The sequence below is a fragment of the Crocuta crocuta genome, unplaced genomic scaffold (genome assembly GCF_008692635.1).
Source record: "Crocuta crocuta isolate KB4526 unplaced genomic scaffold, BGI_CrCroc_1.0 scaffold33, whole genome shotgun sequence".
In the NCBI taxonomy this organism is placed as follows: Eukaryota; Metazoa; Chordata; class Mammalia; order Carnivora; family Hyaenidae; genus Crocuta; species Crocuta crocuta.
Genome location: NW_027529203.1, coordinates 1,291,249 through 1,318,726, shown reverse-complemented (window position 1 = coordinate 1,318,726; position 27,478 = coordinate 1,291,249). Strand labels below are relative to the sequence as shown.

Sequence of the window (27,478 nt, the reverse complement as noted above, 5' to 3'; positions counted from 1 at the left end):
TTGTCTTAGTAAAAGACAGATAATTGTACCTGTTTCTGTATTCAATTGCTTGAGACATGGTACTCAAGCTTTGAACTGTGTACTACTAAAGCATCTAAGGAACCCTCCAGGAGTCTCTGGAATGCAGTGAGAATTTGGATAATTGGTTCCCAAAACTGGCTGCCATAATAATCAATGGAAAGCCTTTAAGAGATATAGAGGCCAAAACAATCCGTCAGAGAGTCTGATTTAATTAGTCTGCAAAAAATTTCGATATCAATAATTGTAAGTTTCTCATGTGTTTCTAATAGGCTTCCAGGGTTAAGAACTACTAGTTTTGATAAGTTGTGCAATGAGACATATCTTCATCTTAATGTTTTCATATTTTATTAAATTTAGATCATCTTTAATTTCATTTTTGGGACTTTTTTGGTGAGATGGTAGATATTTAAGATATATGTGACATTTAACATAAAATTAGATATTACCACAAAAGCATAGATGAAATATTACTCCATGACACAATTTTTCTAGGTGAATAAATAAGAAAAACTGTGTATGACTTTTTTACAGGGATATGAATGGATGATTTACCAAACAGTCAAATAAAATCTAAAGTTTGTTCCTCATGCACAGAAAAATAAGTTAGACAAACGTATCATTCTTTTTTGTGATTTAAATTATAGGACTGTTTTCATGACAGGGAAATGACATGTAGCTGATAAAGATAATCGTGTGCTAGCAGAATAACAACAGAGGGAAGGGAGGAATAATATTAAATCCACGAGTCTTTGCTGTCCATCAGGGCTCATATTTTCATAGATATATTCTGGCTTCGGAGAGACTAAGTCTTCTGAATAATCAGATATAAGCAAAATACAGTACACCCATGATTTCTCATTTTCTAAATATACAATAACTAATTAAGTTACTCATAGGGTTTTAAAATGTATGCATAAAACCTAGGGCATTGGTATTACTGATTTCTGAATTTAAATATTCTATCATCAAATAGTATTGGTGACAATAATTTTCTATTCTTTATTCAGACCCTGCTCCCTTGTAAAAGTAATTTCATTGCCTCAGAACTCTTATACTTCTTAAGTATTAGATTAGTGGATCTCAACTGGGGTTGATGTTTTCCCCAAGGGATATTTGAGGTTATTTTTGCTTGTCATAACTGGGAAAGGAGATCGCTAGTGGTATCAGGAGGGTGTATATAGAGGTCACCCTGCTGATCATCCCAGAATGCACAGAGCACACCCATTCAACAAATATGGCCCCAAATGTCAATAGTGGTAAGGTTGAAACCTTGGCATTAGATCATGTCTCACCAGTTCATTATGGACATATAAAAGCGCTAAGTAAGCTTCACTGAGTAATACACATAAAATTCAGTTCTAGTCTTTTGTAACTGAATGGTATAAATAAAAATATATTGTTTATTAGCAAATACTACTCATAGATTAACCAATAGCAGTGAGCCTGAAAGAAACTGATCATTCAAAGAACCCTTTTCTTACCATATGATTTTAACACTTGAGTTCTATTTAACAATAATCTCTCCTCTTTTTAAAATATAGCTGAATTATTAACTATTTCATAACAGGATTACAATATTAAATAATTCACAATAGAGTCCTAGAGAATTTGATATTTGATTGAACTCATTAACTCTCAAGATGAATTTGATGACAGCTATCTTCCACATAGAAGGACTGACTGAAAGTACCTTAGGTGCTATGATTAGAAGGACACTGTCAGAAGCATGTCTACAAGAAAAACATTTCCCCTGCAGTCCTGTCCTAACAATGACTATTTCACTATCTTTTAGCAAGCATTTAAAGGATCAAACCTCTAGAAATGGCATATAACAAGCCAAGTACTTCTGAGAGAGGAAGCATGAATTGATTATCATTCTATGGCTGCCTAGTCATCTAGAAATTTCCTGAGGTAATGGGGAATAAGAATTTTCCTAAATAAAAGCACAAGAACTCTAGTAAGCTGAGCTAGGAAATATAGAAGTAGACATGCACTGAACCTTCATTTCAAACCTTATCTCATAGCTTACTTTTTTCCTATTTCAAAAATTGGACTATTTTTCCCTTAAGAAAATAAATTGCTGTTTTTAATCAAGTTATCCTTTTTTTAAAAAAGGTATATAGAATATGACTATTTGTTTTAGGAAAAAAATCATAAGAATGTACGCTAATTTGAAATGAAACTACTTAAAAATGCTCAAATATATCATAGTACCTTAGAAGCCCTCTTATAATATATGTATAGCGCCAGTAATTAGCTAGTAGAAAAAGTAGGAAAAAGTACATAAAGTTAGTAATCAAAGTAAGAAATTAATAAATTTGATAAATATATATACCTTTGGAAAGAATCAATTAAAGTAAGAAAACATTAAAATTTGATATATAACAAATATTTTATTTTTGTTTAAGACATCTAAACATGTTCATTTCCTAATCTCTAATGCAGGACCAATTCTTTTAACTTGAATATGATTCAATCCTTAGGCATTATTTCTTATATAAAGCATAACTAAGTTTACTATATACAATTGCTACTTTTTTTGTTTATTTGTTTGTTTGTTAATGCTTCTCATTAAAAACAAATGAGAAGCACCTTAGGTGCAGTATTTTTATATTTTTCCTCCAGGATTTTTCTAATCATTCATAATTGTCCAACAAAGCCTTCTGTTAACCAGTTATTTATTTTACTTTAGCTACCATCAGTGAACTTCTCAAAACTTTCAACTCAACTGTTATAAAAAGATGCTGTAATCTTCACTTACATCTAAAAAGTTTATCTAATAATTATTTTTAATTATAATGAGTGGGAAAGTATAAATACCTTGGAGACCTACTAATTGATTCCTAGGAAGTAAGAGTTCAAATGATCTTCACAAAATTAGTGTATCTTGAGGAATGAGGAGTTTGTATTACCTTTCAAATGATTTAAAATGGAAGTCAATTATATCATTTATGCATGAATTCTTAGAATACACAATGTATTGTGTGATAGGTTATTAATTTTATTTACCATTTATAAATAATTATAAGGGTATACCATTTTTATCGACTTCTTTTTCAGATACATCAATGGCCTTACACATGATTTTAACCAAATTTCTAATGCCAATTCCAAAACTTTATAACTTTATTGGACTTTGATACTGATAAGCAATGTATGATAGATGTTTACAACATGTGTAAATAAATTTGAAATTAAAATTTTGATAGGATGGATAGAGATAGATCTATAGCTGATTGTTGAGTGGGATTCTGTGGACCCACAAAGAAAATTACACTCATAAGAGAAAAGAAGTGATATTTTGTCCATACTGTACAAGAAGCAGACAGAGTGGAGGCTGAATACAAGCTTATCATTCAGCAGAAATGTATGTTTCCATTGTTTCATCTATAAATTCAGTTCCCATCCCTTCTATCCAGGCTTTAAAAAAGGCTACTGCATAACAGAGTGGGTGAAACAATATCTCTGGAACTGTAATGGTTGAGATGAGAGAGAACATTTTTCCCTTTTGAAGTTGGATTGGAATGTTTAAGAGACTCACATGTAGAGACTAGAGATGCCTGAAGCACTGACATTAGGTTACTCTTTTAGACGGTCATTATGTGGCCTCTTCCAGTCTGCCTTGGTGCTGCCATTGCAATGAAGCCAGTTCTAATGACAGAGTTGCTGAAGAAATTGACAAGCTCTTTGGAGGTGGGAACATAAACCTAGAAAGTTTTTGAAGCAAGAAGACTTTTTTAAAAAAGTGTTTATTTAGTCATTTTGAGGGAGAGAAAAAGAGCACAGCTACAATGGGCGGGGGGGAGACATTGAGAGAGGGAGAGCTAGAGAATCCCAAGCAGGCTCAGCGGTCAGTGCAGAGCCCGACACGGGGCTCTATCTCAGGAACCATGAGAAAATGAGGTAAGCCAAGATCAAGAGTCAGACATTTAACTTACTGAGCCACCCAGGCACCCCTGCAGTGAGAAAACTTTTAAAAACAGCTGACAGCAAAGGGAAAAGAAGGCCCTATAAGACCTGTGTGAGGGAAGACTGGGCAGCCCTATGCCTCAAAGCCTTTAGGAAGTTCAGAAGATGACCTCAGTATTTCCTTGTGCCTTCTTATAAAGCATCACAGTGATTAAATAAGACAGTAAAACTATAAATGCCCATGTAGTTTCCAAGTGAGGAATTTCTCCTTCCAGAGAAAAGGTTGAGGTTTTACGCCCTACCTGAGATTAAATGGTCATTTGGCTGGCCATCATCAAGAGTGTCCTTATTAAGGACTAAAAAAACCAAACAACAATAATAAACAACAAACAACAACAAAACCTGAACAGCAGTCTCTGACAAAACTGCATAGACCCTCTAAGTGGGATCATTATTTTAGTAGAGAACAACCAAAAGAAGATTCACGAAAGACAATAAAATCAGGAATATACTCCCATCACCATGGTGATTAGCAAGAGACTTCACACTTCCACCACCTTCTCCCTCTTCCCCTGAAGAAACCCCCAAAAAGCTAGTGCCAGGGGAAGGCATGGGAACAAAGGATAAGACATTTTAACTGGATTGTGTAGGACTAGACTTTTCATACCCAAAATAATTGAGAAGCTATAAAAACCCTTTAGCTTTTTGTGTGGGGATTGGAAAGAATAATTTACTAGATCATAGTGAAAAGCAATAATTGTTAGAAAACAAAATCATTTTTATTTTCCCCACTGAATTGAGAGTGCTCAGTTACTGATGCTAGAGTTAAGAGATGAGGAAATTTTGAGTGGGGTCATATTTATACATTTTGGTTTATTAGTGAATATTTTTGTGTTATAGTAGCTTTAATTTCTCTCTGTAGTCTCTTAACTCTGGGTACCTCATTAATATACACTTGAATAATATAAACCTCTTGGATACTTTGGGTTACTGTATTTTACTCCTGTTGAACCAAATTTGGTTCAATATAATTATTCATATTTCTACTAAGTTGTTAAATTAACTTAAGACTTGAAGAAAACAACAGCCTTGAAAATCTTGATATGTTATAAAGGGGAAAAAAGACTCAACTCTTTTGAAGCAAGTGGTGTTGAGCTGATTATTTAAAGTTTTAAAAAATGCTCTTCAATCAGTGAACCTAAGGGAAGTCCCAAATATGATTGTTTATGTTCCTTAAATCAATATATTTCTATAGGGCACTAATTCACCATTGTTTCTCAAGTGACACTTAAAACTAGTAAAGTTCATATATCATTTTAAAAGTTCTTTGGGATGCATCTCTTCCTATCACAAGCATGAAATTGTTTGTCATTAATCATCAACTATTTATTGAAAACCTACTATGTACCAGAAAGACACTGTTTCAAATAACGGTAAGATTTTTGGGAACATGGCGTTTATAAGTTTGAGGAGTCACCAAAATAAAGAATCAAAAGATTATAGTTAAGTAAGTGCTACGAGAAAAGTAACTTAGAAAAAAGCAGGGAGAAGACGGATTGGAATTTAAATTGAGGAAGACATGATAATATTGTTCAGTTTTGAAAGAGGAAAAAAGAATTTGAGAAACAAATCAGTCTGGAAAAGCATTTTCCAAGAAGCATGTATGAAGCTGATATCAGAAAGACTTGAATGTGTTTGCACCAGATATGCTTTTTGGTTGCTTGTGGGTTGTGATGGGCATTGAGGTCTGAAGTAAGGAAGGGGCTAGCTCAGAAGGGGTATTGCCTTGTAAGAGTAAGTCTGTTCTAGTATGCAAACAGAAATCCTATATAGATCTTTGAAGTAATTTTTTTTTTAATTTTTAATGTTTTATTTATTACTAGGAGAGAAAGAGAGACAGCGTGAGCAGGGGAGGGTCAGAGAGAGAAGGAGACACAGAATTGGAAACAGACTCCAGGCTCTGAGCTAGCTGTCAGCACAGAGCTCAACGCGGGGCTCGAACCCATGAACCGTGAGATCATGACCTAAGAGACAGTTGGACGCCTAACAGACTAAGCCACCCAGGTGCCCCTGAAGGAATTTTGAAAAGCTTTTCAACACTTCTGAGAGTGCAGTAGAAAGAGACCTATTGATCCATACTTTTCCTCAGCAATCAGTGGAAGTGTTTTCAGTATGTGAGAATCTTGAGAATCTTTATGCAGGAAATTCCTATTAACAGGCTTGGGAGGTGAGACACATTTTTTAAAAGTAATAACCTGCATAGATATGCAATAGTCACCACTCTATCTTTTATACCACGTGTTTTGTCTCTAAAATGGGTAATGGCACCATGGACCAAATTTCATCATGTACAGCCTGACCATCCCATTGTTTCACATCAAAGTATGAGGGCAATAAAAAAGTACTTGTTGTAACATGATTTACACATTCAATAGAATATCAAATGTTGGGGCGCCTGAGGGGCTCAGTCATTTAAGCATCTGACCTCAACTCAGGTCATGATCTCACATTTTGTTGGTTCGACATGTGTCAGGCTCTGTGTTGACAGCTCAGAGCCTGCTTCAGATTCTGTGTCTTCCTCTCTCTCTGCCCCTTTCACACTTGAACTCTCTCTCTCTCGAAAACATTAAACAATAAACATTAAAAATTAAAAAATAAAGAATATCAAATGTTAATATCATATAGCTGGCAATATAGTAACAAATATTGGAGATCTGAGTAATGTAATTAATCATGTGTACTTTTTTAAATTTCAGTTTGTTAATACATGGTGTTGTATTAGTTTCAAATGTACCAGATAGTAATTCCACACTTCCATATAATACCTGGTGCTCATCATAAATATGCTCCTTAATCCCTTAAACATCCGTATTAATGAATAAAACACATATTAGGATGTACAGTTTGCCAAACACAAAATTTAAAAAAAAAGTAGAAAAGGGAAGAAAGATGTTCTTATGTTATTTTTATGTAAAATAAAATCTAATTCATTTAGATAAAATAAAAAGCTCTGTCCTTCATGACAAAGATAGCATTAATATAGGGTTGCCATATATAGCAATTAAAAATACAGTACAATTATGACCCAAATAAGAGTTACACTTTCCTTTCATTGTCAAGAGTATACCTTTTTTTACCCTTCTAAGCTGCATTACTTACAAACCATTTGAAGTTTGAGATACTTAAAATACAGTTATTCTTTGGGCGCCTGAGTGACTTAGTCGGTTGAACATCTGACTTCGGCTCAGGTCATGATCTCACGGTTCGTGGGTTCGAGCCCTGCGGCAAGCTCTGTGCTGAATGCTTGCTCAGAGTGTGGAGTCTGTTTCAGATTCTGTGTCTCCTCTCTCTGCCCCTCCCCTGCTCACACTCTGTCTTATTCTGTCTCTCAAAAATAAATAAATGTAAAAAGAAATTTAAAAAAAGAATCATTCTTAATAAATCTCAATAAACAAATATTCAAATTGAAACTTTTGCCTAAATGAATATACATTTTCATATTTTCTAAATTTAGGAGTTTTTAGAGGTTTGAAAGAAAAGTACTTTAAAACAAACAGGATATGGGTGTCTGGGTAGCTTATTTAGTTAAGCATCTGATTCGATTTTGACTCAGTTCATGATCCTGGAGTCATGTGATCAAGCCTTGTGCCAGGCTCTGTGCTGACTTGAGACTCTATAAATAAATAAATAAAAATAAATAAATAAATAAATAAATAAACTTTAAAAAAACAAACAACAGTACAAAACTAATTGGTGGTTTTTATATATCATTTCACTTTTTTGGAGACACTTTTTTTGCAAATACATCAATTGGATCCAGCAAGGATCCTTTAAGCATTTCAAGCTGTTAGAATCCTAGATCTAGTGACTGTAAGAATATAGAATATCTACTACCATTGTTGATGACCTTCCACAAAGAAGTAAGAAATTAATTTTCATTGCAACTCTATTTCCCTTATTTTTCTTTTTAAGTAAGCTCCATGCCCAACATAGGTCTCAACTTCTTGACCCTGAGATCAAGAGTCACATGCTCTACCCACTGAGTCAGCCAGGCACCTCTCTCCTATTATTCTTAAAATGTTCCACTCTGCTTATTTTTTCTAAAATTCTTTTTATATCTAAATTTATAATGTGTGATGTTAGAAAAGATTCATTCATTCAGAGTATTTTTTGTCCCAAACTGGTAGTCCAAAATTAAAATTCATATGATACTCTCCCAAAATGAAAAAAAATCTACTGGACCTATCCTATTTTATTATTACTTTTTTCCATATCAAGTATTTTGTGTAGAGTCTGTCACTTATGATTCAAAAAAATAATGAAATTCCTCTGTTAGAAAGTGATGTTATGTACATAAAGAAGTGGAGTTTCCAGGACGCCTGGGTGGCTCAGTTGGCAAAATGTATGACTTCAGCTCAACTCAGGATCCCACAGTTCATGACTCTGAGCCTTGTATGGGGTTCTGCACTGTCAGTGCAGAGCCTGCGTGGGATTTTCTCTCACTCCCTCTCTCTCTCCTTTTCCCCAACTGTGTCTGCTGTCTGACTCTCTCTGTCTCTCTCGCTCTCAAAATAAATCAACTTTAAAAAAGCAGTAAAAAATTAGTTTCTGATATATATACATATAAACGAAAAAGATTATTTTTAAAACTACTTGTTTTTAAACATGCTCCTTTCTATGCTAAAAGAAACACACAAAACTAAAGACAAAGATTTCATTCAGAGTTTAGAAATCTGAAATCCAAAAAATGCAAAAGCACAACAACATTTCATTTAGAGATCGTGATTCACTATGTTAAGTTCAGTCGTTTACCAAATAATATACATGCTTTAGAATTGGCCTTACCATGTTTTTCTTACATCACCGAAAGCTTATATCTTACTACAAGCTAAATTTGCTTTCCAAATTCTTTACAACCACATGTTCAATGTCTCCATTGTAGCAACCGTTCTTTTAAACTTACATTTTGTGTTATTGTCTATTCGTTTAAACTTAAAGAACACCTGTCATTGCTGCCAAGAATAATCAAACAAAGCATTTGGGGACTTCCAATCTCTTTTTCAAGATTCAAAAACTTAAGTTTTTTGAAGCCATGGAGGCTGTCCATCAGTTAAGCCCTTCAGCAATACTATAGAGGGATGATTTCCCCAAGCACATGTTTGAGTGCAGCATAGAGATTAAAGATTGAGATTGAGATGAAAAGATTAGAGATTAAAGAGTGAAGGAGACATTCCTACCTATCTTCCATATAAAAAATAAATATAAATGAACCTTTAGGACTCAAGCTATTTCAAAATGAGTAAAATCATTAAGTAATTCTTGCAATAAAATAAACCAAATTCCTATGACATGTGATATAGAAAAAAAACAATTGGAAAATATTATTTCTCAAACACAGGAGAAGAACCAAACACTGTTATTAGAAGCAAATCAGTAAACTTTAGTGTTTTAATTATTAAATAAAATGGTATAGGTTTAGGTAGTACAAGGAGTTAGAAAAACAAGCCTGTAATACTTAATAAAGCTAAGAGAAGGAATTTATAAGTTATAAACAAATAAAGTTGACTTTATAACTGTAGTGAATAGGTTTGTAAAAATCAGGTGCACCTGGTTGCTGACTTTGGTTCAGGTCATGATCTAATGGTTCATGGATTTGAGACCTGCATTGAGCTCTGTGCTGACAGCTCACAGCCTGGAGCCTGCTTCAGATTCTGTGTGTGTCTCTCTCTCTTTCTCTGCCTCTCTCCAGCTTCTGCTCTGTTTCTTTCTCTCAGAAGTAAATAAATTAAAAACAGTTTAAAAGGTTTGTAAAAATCAACAATAAAATAGTCAAATTTAGTTGCTAATCCAATGGAAATTTAATAAATATAGGGAGATTTAAAAATAACATTATAATACAGGACACTATTCTAATATATTTTAATGAAATAAATGTTTTCTAAAACTATTTTGGCTCAGGAAGTGAGAATCTTACAAAGAAATAAAACCATAGAAGGGCTTTAAAAAAAGTCATCTCAATGAGTGCCTCTGAAGCCATGACCAGGCCCAGATTAGTAACATGAAAATGTTTTCTTTCCAATGAAATAATTGATTCTCATAAGATAAAATAGAATTTGAGCTGAGAAAATAATACATGGATAACAAATGTATTCTATTTTTTATTTTTATTTTTAAAAATTATTCTGAGAGAGAGAGAGAAATAAAGAGAGAGGGAGAGAGAAAAGGGCAGAGAGGGAGAGGGACAGAGAGAAACCCAAGCAGGCTCTACACTGCCAGCTCAAAGACTTACATGGACTCGAAGTCACAAATCAGATCGTGACCTGAGCCAACATCAGGAGTTGGACACTTAACCATCTGCATCACCCAGGTGCCCCAGAAAGCTTAGTTTATAAAGCTGGCATAACACTAATCTCAGAAAACATGCATACAAAACAGAAAATCATAAAACATCCTCCTTTACTAATAAATGGGAAAACTCCTAAATAATGTCCTATTTTATTTCATATGCAGTATTTTAAAATTAAAATATATAAATATTAATAATTCTTTATTCTAAAAAGATAATATTTTTGCTATCTTAAAATCTATTAATTTAACATAGCAATGGGTCACATTAAAAAAATAGTCCCCTCCTTCACACATGTGGAAATGTTAAGGAAAGCATTTATTCTTCTTTAAACATGATAAATAAAATCCATTTGAACCCAAGAGCCTAAATATATCTCCAGGTAAGTCCTAAGTATTGTTACCACTAACATAATGAGAATTAGCAATGCCTTAACTCACCTGCATTTATAACAGTTTTATGAAAGTTCTAAATGTGATATATGAGCTTATAAAAATATATATATAAATAAGAAACAATCTCAACCCACTGAAAAGTGAAAAAAATATTAACAAATAATCCACAGACTTAGTCAATTAGTAGGGCACCTGGGTGGCTCAGTTCATTAAGTGTCCAATTCTTGATTTCAGCTCAGGTCATGATCTCATGGTTGCTGAGTTTGAGCCCCATGCCAGGCTTCATGCTGGCAGTGAGGGGCCTGCTTGGGATATTCTCTCTCCTTGCCTCTCTGCCCCTGCTCCACTCATCACCATATTAATCGTCAATCAGTAGTACCTTCAAGTATCACAGCATCACCAATAATCATTAAATACAAACTAAAATAACATCTGACACATTATTTTGTTAAAAATTTCAAATCTGACAATAAACTTCCAATATGACAAGAGTTGCAATGGGCACTCTGCAGTTCTCATGGAAACGTAGTTTACACATATCATCCTTAGAGAGGTGCGTTATGCTCATGATCCAACTTGGATGAGACATACAACGTCACTCTTAGAAGACCTTCGAGAGTGACCAATTCATTACAGCATTATAGAGGAAGCATAATATTTTTTTAATGTTTATTTTTGAGAGAGAGAGAGAGAGAGAGAGACAGGGCATGAGAAGGGGAGGGGCAGAGAGAGAGGGAGACACAGAATCTGAAGCAGAGTCCAGGATCTGAGCAGTCAGCACAGAGTCCCATGAGGAGCTCGAACTCACAAACTGTGAGATCATGACCTGAACTGAAATCAGATGCTTAACCGACTGAGCTACCCAGGCGCCCCTAACTAAATTTTAACATATTATCTTAATGTCAATACTGACCCATCCTAGAGTTTAACTTTAGTACATGGAAGTGATCGCTTGTCTTATGAAATAAAATGGAAAAAATAATCTAATCTAATCTAATATGGAGATTTATTTATGAATTAAAATTATTTACATACCATTTCTGTATTTTTCAATATAATATGTCCATATTCTGAATCACCAATATTAATTCATTCTCTACTTCTCCATTTACAAGTTGGTTTAATATCTAACAATGTAATGCTTTTCATTTTAAATTTCCCTTAAGTAATACAATAATGGAAATATTAAAAATGCTGAATCATGAAGTTGAAGTTGTATTAACTTTTAATTATATTAAAGAAATTAATCTCATATTTTCAATATAATTACACTATTAATTTTCTTGAGTTCTTTCATTTTAATATTATAGACCTTCTGTTTCAGATGTTATTACATTTTGAATATTGTTATGCTTGTGTAAGTAGTTATGTCATATCGCAATCATTGTATTCTTTACATTTTTCCATTTGAGCTATCTTAATATAATTGCTCAAAACAGCTAATTTCTATCTTTAGATCAATAAGTTATATGAAAATATACAATTTATACTCATTAGGTATTGTATCTCCAATTAGATCTTGTTTTTTTACATTTAATTAATTTGTACTTCCCGTTATTATTTAAACAAAATAAAATATACACTAACATTCATATTAGAATGTTCCTGCTTATATAATATGAAACAGTATATCATATAAGCATTTTATATCATTCTTCATTAAATTAATGTCAAATGAACATTGACAAATCTATAATTCAATGACATATATAAAGGAAAACAAAAGATCTTTCTGCATAACCCAAGGATTAACTTTTTTAAAAAAAGAACACATTTTGGAAAAATTTCTTTTCTTCCACTAAATGACTCAAGACCAAAATATGTTATATATAGCAAAACTAAATAAATACATTTTTTAATTTAAATAAAAATTTAACTTTTCAGATTAACACTATGTAAATAATTAAATCATAGGTTTTTGAAACAGAAGTGTATGTGTACCCAATCTAGCTTAAGATATACTCAGTATTGTGACTCATGGTTATATGGCTTTGCCCAGCAGACTGTTTAGGCTAACACAATTGGAGCTTATGGAACACTTCCAATTATAAAGAATACGTTAGACTCAGTATTTAATGTCTAAATTGTTGCTGGGGTGAGAAAAGTTTAAAAAAATTCTAGCAACTGGGGCAAAACAGAGCCCCCTATATAGACTCTTCTACACTCATGTTTAAGGGAAGTAATATAATGGGTTTTGTTTGTTCATTTTAATTTTTTTGATGTCTATTTATTTTTGAGAGAAGGGGAGAGCATGAGTGGGGGACGGGCAGAAAGAGGGAAACAGAATCTGAAGCAGGCTCCAGGCTCTGAGCTGTCAGCACAGAGCCAGATGCGGGCCTGAATTCATGAAGTGCAAAATCATGATCTGAGCTGAAGTTGGACGCCCAAGTGACTGAGCCCCCCAGGTGCCCTAGTCATAAAATGTTAATCATGTGTTCATGAGACAAAATAATTGTGAAGCACTGTGATACATGTACATGTGTATCCACAAACACACACGTGCACACAAACACATATACGTGATAAGAGGAAGTTTTGGCTTAAATAACTGCTAGCCAGTGTGCTTACAACATTTTTGCTTCCATTTTACTGGTATTAATGAGGTTCCAGATGCAGGGGTCCTAATCATGGTTGTCAAGAATGGTTTGTTGGGGCAGGTGTTTCCTTTGAAACTGTCTTTAGGGCCAAAAAGACCTCTAAAGACAGATACAACTAATCAGAGCAAAATATAAAGGAAACAAAACATACCATATGGTAGTTGAGAATACTTGCTCATGTAAAAATATCTATGGACTCCTAAAGATAATTTTAAGATTTTGGTATTCCTACAATAGAGAATTGAGAAGAAATTATAAAAACCACAGCTTTAAACATGAGTACATGATTTGAAGTGATTGCTATATGATCAGGGGGTGTGTATCAATATTAATTAATTCTAATTAATGAAGGAATTATAAAAGTTATATAATTGATTTCACAATTACATATGTGATTACATAATAAATATTGTTTGCTTTGCTAATTAATTTATCATATATTCTATGTTTAAATATACAGACAAAAAATAATATGAATTGTTTAGAATAAGACACATGGACTTTGCAATATCTAAATGCCTTGAAATGTTGTACATTTAGTTAAGTTTGGAGAAATAATTCTCCTCACCTATAGATGTAGAAGAGACAAGTTTTAAATCTCTACCAGGAATCTAAGCAGAAAAAATAAATCCTCTCACAATTTGTAACTAAGAAACTATTTCAAATGTAGATTTGGATTTGAATTTACAATGCCCTTGTGACATAGGAACTATAAAGAAAATAAACTAAAACTAAAAGTTATCTCTAAAGAAGTGATAATCCTGAGTATCCAAAACAGAGAGAAAAATCATTATAGTGGAAAACACATTCTAACCAAGATGCACATGATTCCCAGGAAAAATATTGCTATAAATTGGATTCAATTATACATTAAGAAATATTCTGAGAAAATATAAATTATGAGCAAGGTTTGAAAAAAACAGACTGGATTAAGTAGACCATAAATAAGACAATTAAAAATTGAGTCCATAACAGAAACAAAACATTATGAAAAATAAATAGAAAAAAAGGAAAAATTGCCAATTAACACCAATGTGAAACTTCCTGAAGGACCCAAAAATAGAAGTATACAAATGGAAAGTCATGCAATTTTTAAAAAATTTTTAATGTATGTTTATTTATCTATTTATTTATGTATGTCTTTATTTTATTTTGAGAGACAGAGACAGAGAGCGAGTGGGGGAGGGGTAGAGACAGAGGGAGACAAAGAATCTGAAGTAGGCTCCAGCCTCTGAGCTGTTAACACAGAGCCTGTCGCAGGGCTCGAACCCACGACTGTGAGATCATGACCTGAGCCAAAGTTTTCGCTTAATTGACTGAGCCACCCAGGTGCCCCATAATGTTTATTTATTTTTGAGAGACAGAGAGAGACAGAGCATTGTCGGGGAGGGGGGTGTAGAGAGAGTGAGACACAGAATCCAAAGTGGGCTCCAGGCTCCAAGCTGTTAGCACAGAACCCGACAAAAGGCTCAAACTCACAAACCATGAGATCATGACCTGAGCCGAAGTTGGACGCTTAACGACTGAGCTACCCAGGTGGCCCAAGTCATACAACTGATAACCTAATGATGCTAATTTTCCTTACATTTATAAATATAATGTATTCTCAATGAAAATATTAAAACTCTTTTCTAAACAGGTTGATTCTCATGTTCATATAAAAAATAAGTAAATAAAAGTAACAAGGAAAAAATTAAGGAAAAAACTCTTAATAAGAATTAAGATGTCTTTGCACTTTTGATGGGAATGCAAATTGGTGCAGCCACTCTGGAAAACAGTATGGAGATTCCTCAAAAAGTTAAAAATAGAGTTAACTTACAATCCAGCAATTGCACTATTATTTACCCAAAGAATACAAAAATATTAATTCAAAGGAATACATGCGCCCTGATGTTTACAGCAGTGTTATTTGTAATAGCCAAACTAGACTCTGGTTTCTCTTCAGATCTCATAAATCTTTCGCCTTTTACAATAGCCAAACTAAGGGAGTAATCCAAGTGTCCTTCAACTGATGAATGGATAAAGATGTGGGTATATGTAAATAATGGCATATTACTCAGCCATTTAAAGAAAGATGAAATCTATTCATTTTCAGGGACATGGATGGAGCTAAAAAGTATTAATCCAAGTGAAATAAGTCCATCATGAAGATAAATACCATATGATTTCACCATATGTGGTATTTAAGAAACAAAACAAATAAATGAAAAAAAAAAGATACAGATAGGTAAAACAAGAAACAGATGCTTCACTATAGAGAACACACTGATGGTTACCAGAGGGGAGGAGGGTAGAAGGATGGGTGAAAAAGGTGATGGGGTATAAAGAGCACACTTATGATGAGCACCAGGTGTTGTATGGAAGTACTGTACATCAGAATTTAACATTACACTCTGTGTTAATGCACTAGAATTTAAATAAACACTTAAAAAAGAAGTATGAGTAAGCATAAGCTATACCTCATATAGAAATATAAAACCTCAATAAATACAAGAGTATACTATTGGTATATATATATGTAGGCCAGTACTAAAGAAAAACAAAGTTCAGAAAGAGAATCCAAAATCTCTGGCGATTCAGTAATTTAATGAAATCTGTCCCTAAATACTGTAGAATAAAAGTGGACATTTAATAGACAAAGCTGGAGAATAATACACATGAAAGCATTTTGTCAATTATGAAGCTTTATAAAGTTATTTTCAAATTCTGGTTTTACACAAATGATCTCATGAGTATATCCATTATAGTTTGATTAAAACAGAAACCATTTAAATGTTTCCTTTTCTATTGCTGTGTTAATCATAGCTCAGCAGTCAATAGAGCCAAATTTAAAACAAAAATTTTTAAACTCTGCTGAAAAGAAAGTTAGCAATATATAGATAATTTTTATGCTTCCAATTTTCTTACTGGGAAAGTGCAATGTTTTATAAATCTGCTTTTGACACTAATTTCCTTAAACCACAGACACTATCATCAGTTCACAGTAGACACGGAAAATAGAACTTGCCAATCATCAACTGCTAAAGGCATTCAACTGTTCTAGGGGTGTCTAGTTGGTTCTGACAGTGGAGCATGCAACCCTTGATATGAGTTAGAGCCCCACATTGGGCATAGAGTTTACTTTAAAAAAAAACATTCAATTGTTCTAAATTAATGAGGTCAGTAATTTAATAAGCAATTATTTATGCATGCAGTATAATAATATTTCAAGTGGCTAAAATTTATACTAGTTTGGTGTAGCTTTTAAGTAATTTGAACCTTTTTTAGTTACAAGTTTTTATTTAAATTCTAGTTAGTTAGCATTAGTGTAAGATTGGTTTCAAGAGTAATTTAGTGATTTATCACTTATGGATAACATTCAGTGCTCATCCCAACAAGTGCTCTCTTAATACCCATGGCCCATTTAGCCCATTTCTCCATCTACCTCCCCTCCAGCAACCCTCAATTTGTTCTCTATGGTTAAGTCTCTTATGATTTGTCTCCCTTTTTTCCCCCTGTGTTCATCTGTTTTGTTTCTTAAAATCCACATGTGAATCAAATCATATGGTATTTGTCTCTGACTTATTTTGCTTAGCATTATATTCTCTAGCTCTATCCACATCATTGCAAATGGCAAGAATATATTCTTTTTGATGACTGAGTAATATTCCACTGTGTGTATGTATGTATGTATGTATGTATGTTCGTATGTATGTATATGTGTGTGTATGTATAGCACATCTTATCTTTACCCATTGATCAATTGATGTGTAGTTTCATTCTTCTATTCTGAGTTTTTATCTATTTAACATGTAAATATAAAGTTGTGTTAATTGAAAAAATAGTTTGAGGAATATAACATAAAGAAAGATATTTTTAAAGAATTTAATGTATTGTCAACTGAACTCCAAATGTCTCTTAAAATGTCAATAATTATAAAAAAAATAAATTATTTGAATGATTTATTTTCCTAAAACATCAGGAAGGAAATACAAACAATGACAGCCAGGATTGTAAAAAAACAAAACAAAACCAAAAAACACTTTAACATATTTGATTAACTCAAATTTCACAAAAGGTTAGAAATTAAAAGTTAAATACTGAACTCTCTCAGAAAATAGAAATGTTATTTTCTATAATCTAATGAGTAAAATATTATGTTGGCATGTCTAACTGACAAGCATTTGCAGCTCTGAGCCTACCTAATTAGGAAAAAGTTCCTTAAAAGCCATAAATGTTTTGAGAAAAGTTATCTACCAATCTGTGTTATCACAGCTTTGGGCCCTGTATAAAAGAGATGGTATTCATTGAGGGCAGGCAGTCAGTCATTAAAGGTTAGTTCTGGGGCACCTGGGTGACTCAGGCAGTTAAGCATCTGACCCTTGATTTCCTCTCAGATCATGATATCATGGTTCCTGAGATTGAGCCTCTCTCAGGCTCCAGGCTGATGGTGCAGGGCCTGCTTGGGATTCTCTTTCTCTCTCTCTGTCCCTCCCCGGCTTGCATGTGTGTACTCTCTCTTACTCCCTCAAAATAAATAAATATACTTAAAAATTTTTAAAAAATAAAGGTTAGTTCTAGCTTCCCAGTTTATTTTAATACATTTATTAACATATTAAGTTTAGTTTAATACATTTATTATTATATTAATATTAATACAAGGACCTTTGTACTTGCATTAGTCTTCTCCCACAAGTCCTGTTAGAATATGTGTACATGAAGTAATATCAAGTATTTGAAAGATAAAAAGAGGAGGGGGGCTTGGGTAGCTTAGTCGGTTAAGCGTCCGACTTTCGCTTAGGTCATGTTCTCTCGGTTCGTGGGTTCGAGCCCCGCATAGGGCTCTGTGCTGACTGCCAGCTCAGAGCCTGGAGTCTGCATCTCCCTCTCTCTCTGACCCTCCCCTGCTCATGCTGTCTCTCTCTCTCTCTCTCCTAGAAATAAATAAAACATTAAAAAAAGATAAAAAGAGGGAAAAAAATCATACAATATTGTTGTGTGAGGAGTATTCAAAATCAACTTGAAATTCAAACATTATTCAATGTCCATTTTGAAGTTAATCCTTTGAGGTCCTTTTTTGTGTACAACTGATATTAACACCTGAAAGAAGATAAATAAACTCTTTGAGATCCCTTTGCATCTGGTTTACTGTACTGTCAGCATTAGTGTCAAGTCGTACTTCAGGTTTGTGGTTTTAATCACAGAAATAATTAGATTCAATCCAAATGTTCTTCTGCTATTTCCCAACTTCTCCCATCCTTCAGTACCTAACACCCACTCGTTTCCACTAGTCTCTTTGCCTAAATAAAACCAGCACACACGAGGTCCTATATCAGCTGCCAGAATTTTTATTAGTACTTACCAAGCAGCATCACTCAAGCAAGGGGTATACTCTTGAAAAGTTTACTGATTACTAAAACCTAGATAGTTGAGATCATTTCCTCATGAAAATATGGGGACTTTGAAAAAAGCAATAAAAAATGTAATTGCTATTTCAAATTATAGAAAGGGTTACCTCTTAATGAAGCCACATTCATCTGCACTAGCCTTCTGAATTCTCTTCAGTCCTACTTAATACTGCTTTAATATATTTATATGCTAAATCAGATTGGTTTATGTAAGATGGACATTTTGAAATGTTCCCTAACCTGTCCTTACTTGCTTGATTTTTAATGACTTTTGCAGTTATGTTTTCTCGTGTTTCAATTTCCATAGGCTCTGTTAAACATTTCTAAAACCACCAATTTGGTGCTTTAAGAAATACTCTTTCTTGTCTGGTCTTCTAACATATTCATTGAGAATGTGGAACATAAACATGGATTGATTTTTGCATATATATGCATATATATGTATACATATGAATACATGTGTATTTGCAGAGCAAATAGCACATTATGATTTCTCTCTTGCCTGAACAAAGATTTATTAAGCTTCTTCTATGCAATAGCTCCTACTCTAGTTTCTACTCACATATCTTTGAACACAGCAAACCAATTGTCTACCCTCATGGATCTTACAGTCTAATGGAAGAAATAGACATTAGACAAATAAATTTATAATTCAGTTTCATGTGAAGTTTTATTGGAAAAAGAGAAAACAGAATATAATAGAGATGGCAGATTTAGCCAATAAGGATACACACACACACACTTGGTTAAATCTAAATTTCAGATAGAGACATTTTTTATTTTTATTTTTTTGTATATGTAGATCCCATGCCATTCAAATCCTTCAGAAAATATTTTAGACTACTCATATCTAGAAAAGTTTATTATTTATCTAAACTTCAAATCAAACTAGATGTCCTTTTTATCTGGTAACCTTAGTTCAATAACAGAATTTGAAAGTCCTATTTAAGAAGAAGGGCCTCAGAAGACTCTCTGAAGAGGTGTCATACGAACAGAAACTGAAATGAACTGAGGAACTGCGTATGAATATTTCTAGGAGAGTAATCCGAGTAGAGGGACCAGTACATATAAAAGTCCCTGATATGGAACATCACTGATGTATTTTAGAATAATCAAGGAAGCCAGCATAGCTAAAATAGGGAACAAGTAGAAGGGTAACTTTAGATAGGGTCCAGTACTCTCTGGTCTCTATTCTAGGTTTTATAGAAGCTACTGGGGGGTGGCAGGGTGCCTGGGTGGCTCGGTCGGTTAAGCATCCGACTTTGGCTCAGGTCATGATCTCATGGTTCATGGGTTTGAGCTCTGTGTTGGGCTCTGTGTTGACATCCAGCTCAGAGCCTAGAGCCTGTTTCAGATTCTGTGTCTCCCTTTCTCTCTGACCCTCCCCTGCTCACACTGTCTCTCTCTTCCTCATAAATAAATAAAACATTTAAAACCAAAACTTTAAGAAAGCTGTTGGGGTATTGAGAAACTAGAAAATAGTATAACTCTGTTATATAAAATATAGACTGCAGGATTGCAAAAGTGGGGACATAGAGATGATTTAGAAGGCTACTGCTAAGAATAGTTAAATCACTATGTTGTATATCTAAACTAATAGAATATTTTGTGTCAACTAAAACAAGCAAACAAAAATTTATTTAAAAAAATTTTTAAGGGGCGCCTGGGTGGCTTAGTTGGTTAAGCGTCCGACTTTCGCTTAGGTCATGATCTCGAGGTTCGTGGGTTCGAGCCCCGCATCGGGCTCTGTGCTGACTGCCAGCTCAGTCTGGAGCCTGTTTCAGTCTGTGACTCCCTCTCTCTCTGACCCTCCCCTGCTCACGCTGTCTCTCTCTCTGTCTCCTAGAAATAAATAAAACATTAAAAAAATTTTTTTAATTAATTTTTTAATTAATTTAATTTTTTAATTAAAAAAAATTTTTTTAATGTTTTATTTATTTCGGACAGAGAGCAGGGGAGGATCAGAGAAAGAGGGAGAGACAGAATCCGAAACAGGCTCCATGCTCTGAGCTAGTTGTCAGCACAAAGCCCAACACAGGGCTTAAACCCAAGAACAATGAGATCATGACCTGACCCCAAGTCTGGGCTTAACCGACCAAATCACCCAGGCACCCCAAACAAACAAAAATTTAAAGGAGGCTATTGAAATAATCTAAAGAGTTTTGTGTTGTGTTAACATAATGCTAATATAGGAATGAGATATTGTGTTTAGAATATGTATTCATGGAGGATCTTATAGAAAGGGATGATTTGGGTATGAAATAAGAAGCAAAGATGTCCCCACATGTTGGCATGAGTAAGGCAGTATGAAAGTGGTTCTATTTACTAAAATAGGGAAAATGGTGAAGGACATATCTCTTTTTGAACTACCCATAGCCAATATAACATGATCTTTTAAAGGAGGTAGTATTAATTGACATGTTTCTTAAAACAATATTGAAATATAATTATGCAAGAGTGGGTTTTTAAACCTGTTATTTAAATGAAAAGCTCATTATCTCCAGGTTCTGTTTGATCTTTCCAACTTTAATAGTAATAAAGCAGTTGGCAGTAGATGCTAACATTTATTTACATTTCTATCCCCACTCCAAATTATGAGATTTAGGAGGAAAGGATAATGATTTTCTGGCTCGGTGCCCCCATTACTTAGCAGAATGCACAGCACATTCCATTTGTTCGAACAGGAGGAAACTGAAATTTCTATCTGTCAAAAATATGAAAAGAACATCAGGCACTTTCTGAGGTTAACCTAAAATGAACTGAATCTATGTTTGCTCAATAAAGTGTTGTGTGACAGGAGGAGTTTGAAAGCAGTCAAATGTTTACAGTAATCTTTGAATCCACATACAGAAATTGCTTTGCAATTTAATCACTGTTTTGTTTTTTCCAAATGTGTTGTAAAATATTATAATTAAATTAATGCATAATAATAAGAGACTTATTCTAAGGTAATGGAATCTGGGGGAACATTTGTAGGGGGTAACAGCACTGGGAAATATTTACTTTAGCTTATAAATGGAAAAAACAAGAAGGTTTATGTACAGCCTTTGATAGTGGCTCTTTACTAGAATCTTTCTTCTATAGAAGGTTACTAGGTGTGGACCTAGAATAATATAAGTGAAAGGAAAGCTCCAGCAGAAACTCATCATGGCTTTATTCATGACACAAAACTAATCAACTATTCTAAAGACAGGATTATACATGATTTGGGAAGGCTACATTGTATGTTCTGGAGAAAGCAGATAAATCATGTGTTAGAACACAAAATTCAGGGGCGCCTGGGTGGCTTAGTCGGTTAAGCGTCCGACTTTCGCTTAGGTCATGATCTCGCGGTTCGTGGGTTCGAGCCCCGCGTCGGGCTCTGTGCTGACTGCCAGCTCAGAGCCTGGAGCCTGTTTCAGTCTGTGACTCCCTCTCTCTCTGACCCTCCCCTGCTCATGCTGTCTCTCTCTCTCTCTCCTAGAAATAAATAAAACATAAAAAAAAAATCTTAGAACACAAAATTCAGATTTATATTAGCACATTTGACTTCTGTGACAGAATTTCCAATCTCCCATGTGTCCTTATCCCTAATGTTATAACTTAATGTCCTTGGATCCCTAACTTACATTATGAGTTTTTTGAACATTCTGACCTGTAACAACTGAAATAGAAACTCTAGCTCTATTTCTAGCCTCTGTCATATGTTGCCAGCTTTGTTATTTCCAAGAAACACACAAAATCTTTACCATCTTTCTAACATCAATCTAGGCTATACTGCAAAGCACCCAGATAAAGAATTTGTGACCTCAACACTCTAGATGTTCCTTCCATAGAGTTTTTCTTCAAGGTAATGTCTGTACATTTAACTCTTTTTTCTGTCCTGAGCTTTAAATCTTAAGACTACTGGAAATCCTTAGAGCAATTAAACTGTTGTTTCTTTGGGCAAGTCAGTAATTTTCTACCTGTCCTATATTTATAAACAATGAAATTAAAGGTAATCCACTTTGTACTATCCTGTTACACATGGATAGTTAATATACTATATTCTTTATTTTTATTTAAAATTTGAATTTTAGATCATTCTAGACTTATATTAATTTGTAAGAAACACTATAGAAAGTTGCCAATTTCCTCAATTTTCTCCAATGTCTACATCTTATAAAACTATAGATCATTAGCACAACCAGGATATTGATTCATACAATCAATTTGATACGATCCTCCAATTTTATTACTGATTTCTGCGTGTTACAACTGTGCTGAATTTCTTGGTTAGTTCCAACAGATTTTTAGTAGAGTCTTTATATTATTTTCCATATATAAGATCACATCTTCTGTGAAGACAATTTTCCTTCTTCTTTTTTTATTTGGATGCCTTTATTTATTTTCTTTTCTTGTCTAATTGTTTGGTTAGGACTTCCAATATTCATTAAATAAGAGTGGTCAGAGTGGGAAGTACCCTGTCCTTTTTCTGACTTTATAGGAGAAGTTTCAAACTTTCACCACTGAGTATGATATTAGCTGTGGTTTGTCACATATCGCCTTTATTTTGTTGAGGTATGTTCCTTCAATACCGAATCTATTGAGAGTCTGTATGATGAAAGGTGTATTTTTTTAAATGCTTTTTCTGCATCTATTGAGATCATCATATAATTTTTATCTTTCATTCTGCTTTCATGTATCATATTGATTTATTTGTGAATGTTGAACCACCTTGCACAGGGATAAATCCCACTCATATGATCTTTAATGTGCTGTTGAATTTGGTTTGCTAATATTTTCTTGAGAATCTTTACATCTATATTCAACTTTTGCATGTATATTCAATATTGGTCCTTAATTTTCTTTTCCTGCAGTGGCCTTATATGGTTTGGCATCAAGGTAATGATGTGAATTTTCCCACCTCTTTAATTTTTTGGAAGAATTTGAGAAGGACCGGTTGTTAATTTTTTAAATTTGTGATAAAATTCACAAGGGAAACCATCTGGACCTGGGTTTTGGTTTTTGCTCTTGTTGGATGCTTTTTGATTACTGATTCCACCTTTACTCATTATTAGTCTGTTCAGATTTTCTATTTCTTTGATTCAGTCTTGGCAGGTTGTTTATCTCTAGGAATTTATCCATTTATTCTCGGTTATACAGTTTGTTGGTGTATAATTTTCCACAGCAATCTTTTCTCCTTCTCCTCTTCCTCCCCACCCCCACCCTCCTCCTCCTTCAGTTTTTATTTAAATTCCAGTTAGTTAACATACAGTGTGATATTAGTTTCAGGTGTAGAATTTAGTGATTCAACACTTACATACAACCAACCCCTGGTGCTCATCACAACAAGTTCACTCCTTAAGCCTTTTCACTTATTTAACCCCATCTCTTTGCCCACCTCCTCTCTGGTGACCATCAGTTTGATCTCTATAGTTAAGAGTATGTTTCTTGGTTTTTTCTCTTTTATCTCCTCTATGTTCATTTGTTTTGTTTCTTTAATTCTACATGAGCGAAATTATATGGTATTTGTCTTTTTTTGACTTACTTCACTTAACATAATACTCTAGCTCCATCCATGTCATTGCAATCCATAGTAAGCCTTTTATGGATCCCTGTATATCTGTAGTATCAGTGGTAATGTCTCTTCTTTCTTTTTAAATTTTATTTATTTCATGTTTTATTTCATTATTTCATAATTTTATTTACTCTCTTTCTTTCTTGGTAAGACTCATTCAATGTTTGCCTATTTTGCTTTTGCTTTTTTTAAAAAAAATTTTATTCCTTTCTGAGAGAAAGAGAGAGAGAGAGAGACAGCATGAGCAGGGGAGGGTCAGAGAGAGAGGCAGACACAGAATCCGAAGCAGTCTCCAGGCTCTGAGCTAGCTGTCAGCACAAAGCCCGACATGGGGCTTGAACCCACAAACGGTGAGATCATGACCTGAGCCAAAGTTGGATGCCCAACCGACTGAGCCACCCAGGCCTCTTTATTTTGCTTTTCTAAAAAATAAAAATAATGACTCTTAATTTCACTGATCTTTTCTATTGTCTTTTCAGTCTCTATTTCATATATTTCTGCTATACTCTTTGTCAGTTCCTCCTTTCTACCAACTTTGAGCTTCTTTTGCTCTTCTTTTACTAGATGTGTAAGTTAGGTTGTTTATTTGAGATGTGATTTATTTCTTAATATACGTGTTTATCACTATGAACTTCCCTCTTAGACTGATTTGCTGCATTCCATAACTTTTCATATGTTGTAATTTCACTTTTATTTGTCTCAAGATTTATTTTTTAATTTCCCTTTTGATTTCTTTTAGGACCTATTGGTTGTTCAGGGATTTGTTGTTTAATTTTTATACATTTGTGTATTTTCCAGTTTTCTTCCTGTTATTTCTAGTTTTATAACATTATGGTCAGAAAAAGTACATGGTACGATTTCAGTTTTCTACATTTGCTAAGGTTTATTTTGTGACTTAACATATGATCAATTCTGGGTAATGTTTCAAGTGTGCTTGAGTATTCTGCTGATACTGGATGAAATGTGCTGTATAAGTCTATTCCATTTGGTCTGAAGTACAATCATTGTGGAAAGTGGGATATCAAATCCTTTATTATTATATTGTTCTCTATTTCTCTCTTCAGATCTATTAATGCTTGTTCAACATATCTAGGTGCTCCAATGTTGGATGCATATATACTTATGATTGTTATATCTTCTTGATGATCCTTTTATTATTATATAATAACCTTTGTTGTTCCTTTACAATTTTTGACTCAAAGACTATTTTACCTGATATCTCTGGTATCTCTTGGTTTCCACTTGAATAGAATATCTTTTTCTACCCCTTTTACTTTCAAATTTTGTGTGTCCTTATATTTAAAGTGCATTTATTGTAAGCAATTTGTGTGTGTGTGTGTGTGTGTGTGTTTTCATCCAGCTACTATTTGCATCTTAATTTGAGAATTTCATCTGTTTGCAATTAGAGTAATTATTGATAGGTAAGGACTTACCATTGCCATCTTATTGTTTTTAGATATTTTGCACTTTCTTTGTTCCTTTCTACTCTCTTTCTGTCTTCCTTTATGTATGGATGATTTTTGCAGTGGTATGCATTGATTCCTTTATCTGTTGTATACCTGTGGTAGGTTTTGCTTTATGGTTTCCATGAGGTTAACATAAAACTCCCTATAGATATAATAGTCCGTTTTATACTGAGAACAACTTACCTTGTATTGCATACAAAAAAATCTATCCTTTGGGTGTCTGGGTGGCTCAGTCAGTTAAGCATCCGACTTCAGCTCAGGTCATGATCTCACGGTTCGTGGGTTCGAGCCCCGCATCGGGCTCTGTGCTGACAGCTCAGAGCCTGGAGCCTGTTTCGGTTTCTGTGTCTCCCTCCCTCTCTGACCCTCCCCTGCTTATGCTCTCTCTCTCTCTCTCTCTCTCAAAAATAAATAAAACATTAAAATAAAATTAAAAAAAAATCTATCCTTTTGTTCCTCCTCCTTTTTTGTTTTTACTGTCAAACTTTATCTTTTTATATTGTGTATTCATTAACAAGTTATTTTGGCTTTAGTTTAAAAATTTTTTAATGTGTATTTACTTTTAAGAGAGGGAGAGACAGAACATAAGCAGGGGAGGGGCAGAAAGAGAGGGAGACACAAAATCCAAAGCAGGCTCCAGGCTCTGAGCTGTCAGCACAGAGCTTGCCACGGAGCTCAAACTCATGACCAGCGAGATCATGACCTGAGCCAGAGTTGGATGCTAAACTGATTGAGCGACCCAGGTGTCCCAGCTTTAGTTATTTTTAATACTTTTTTCTTTAACCTTTATACTAGAGTTAAGTATGAGTATAAGTTAGAGTATTCTGTATCTGACTCTATATTTACCTTAGCCAATGTTTTATAAACTTTTAGATTACTAATTAGCATCCCTTCATTTCATGTTGAAGAACTCTTTTCAGCATTTAAGGCAGTTCTAGTGATGAAATTTTGTTTACCTGAGGAAGATTTTTTCTCTCCTTCATGTCTGAAGAATAATTTTACCTGCATATTCTTGGTTGTTAGTTTTTGTTTGTTTGTCTCTTTTGGCTCTTTGAATATATCAGCCTACTCTCTCTGTGTGGAAGGTTACTGCTGAGAAATATGCTGATAGACTTCTGAGGGGTTCTTTTGAAAGTTACAAACGTTTTTCTCTTGCTACTTTTAATATTCTCTTTCTTCTTTACACTTTAATTATAATATATCTTTAAGCTCAGTTTGTTGAGGGACCAATAAGCTTCATGAACTTGGATACTTAAATCTCTCTCCAGATTTGGGAAGTTCTCAGCCATTATTCTTTAAACAAGCTCTTCAACCATCTCACTTTTACTCCCCTTTCAGGACTCCAATAAATTCATAGACTATTCTGCTTTTGTTTTATTTTGTTTGATAGTATTGTATAGGTCATGTAGGCTTTCTTCACTCATCATTTTTTCTTCTCTCTTCTAATCTGTATAAATAATTTCAAAATCTTCTAATTCATAGCTTCTTTCTTCTACTTGATCCATTCTGCTATTGATGCTTTCTATTGAATTTATTATTTCAGTCATTAAATTAGTCAGCTCTGAAATGTCTGTTTGGTTCTTTTTTATGATTTCTTTCTAAGTTTGTTACAATTTTCATTTTGCTCCTGTCTTGTTTTCCTGATCTGTTGAATTGTCTTCCTGTGTTTTCTTGTAGTTGAGCTTTTCAAAATAGCTATTTTCAATATTTTATCAGGCAGATGGCAGACCTCCATATATTTAAGGTTAGTTTCTTGAAGATTATTTTGATTCTTTGGTGGTGTCATGTTTCCTTGATTTTTTTCATATTTCTTGATGT

At 33.8% G+C, this 27,478-nt stretch overlaps 1 protein-coding gene across 3 annotated transcripts in view; it reads right to left on the bottom strand.

Annotated features, from left to right (window-relative positions):
- The window catches only part of LOC144226839 (uncharacterized), a 394,135-nt gene that overhangs the window by 164,189 nt on the left and 202,468 nt on the right, over positions 1-27,478 (bottom strand). The gene's annotated exons all lie outside the window — the stretch shown is intronic.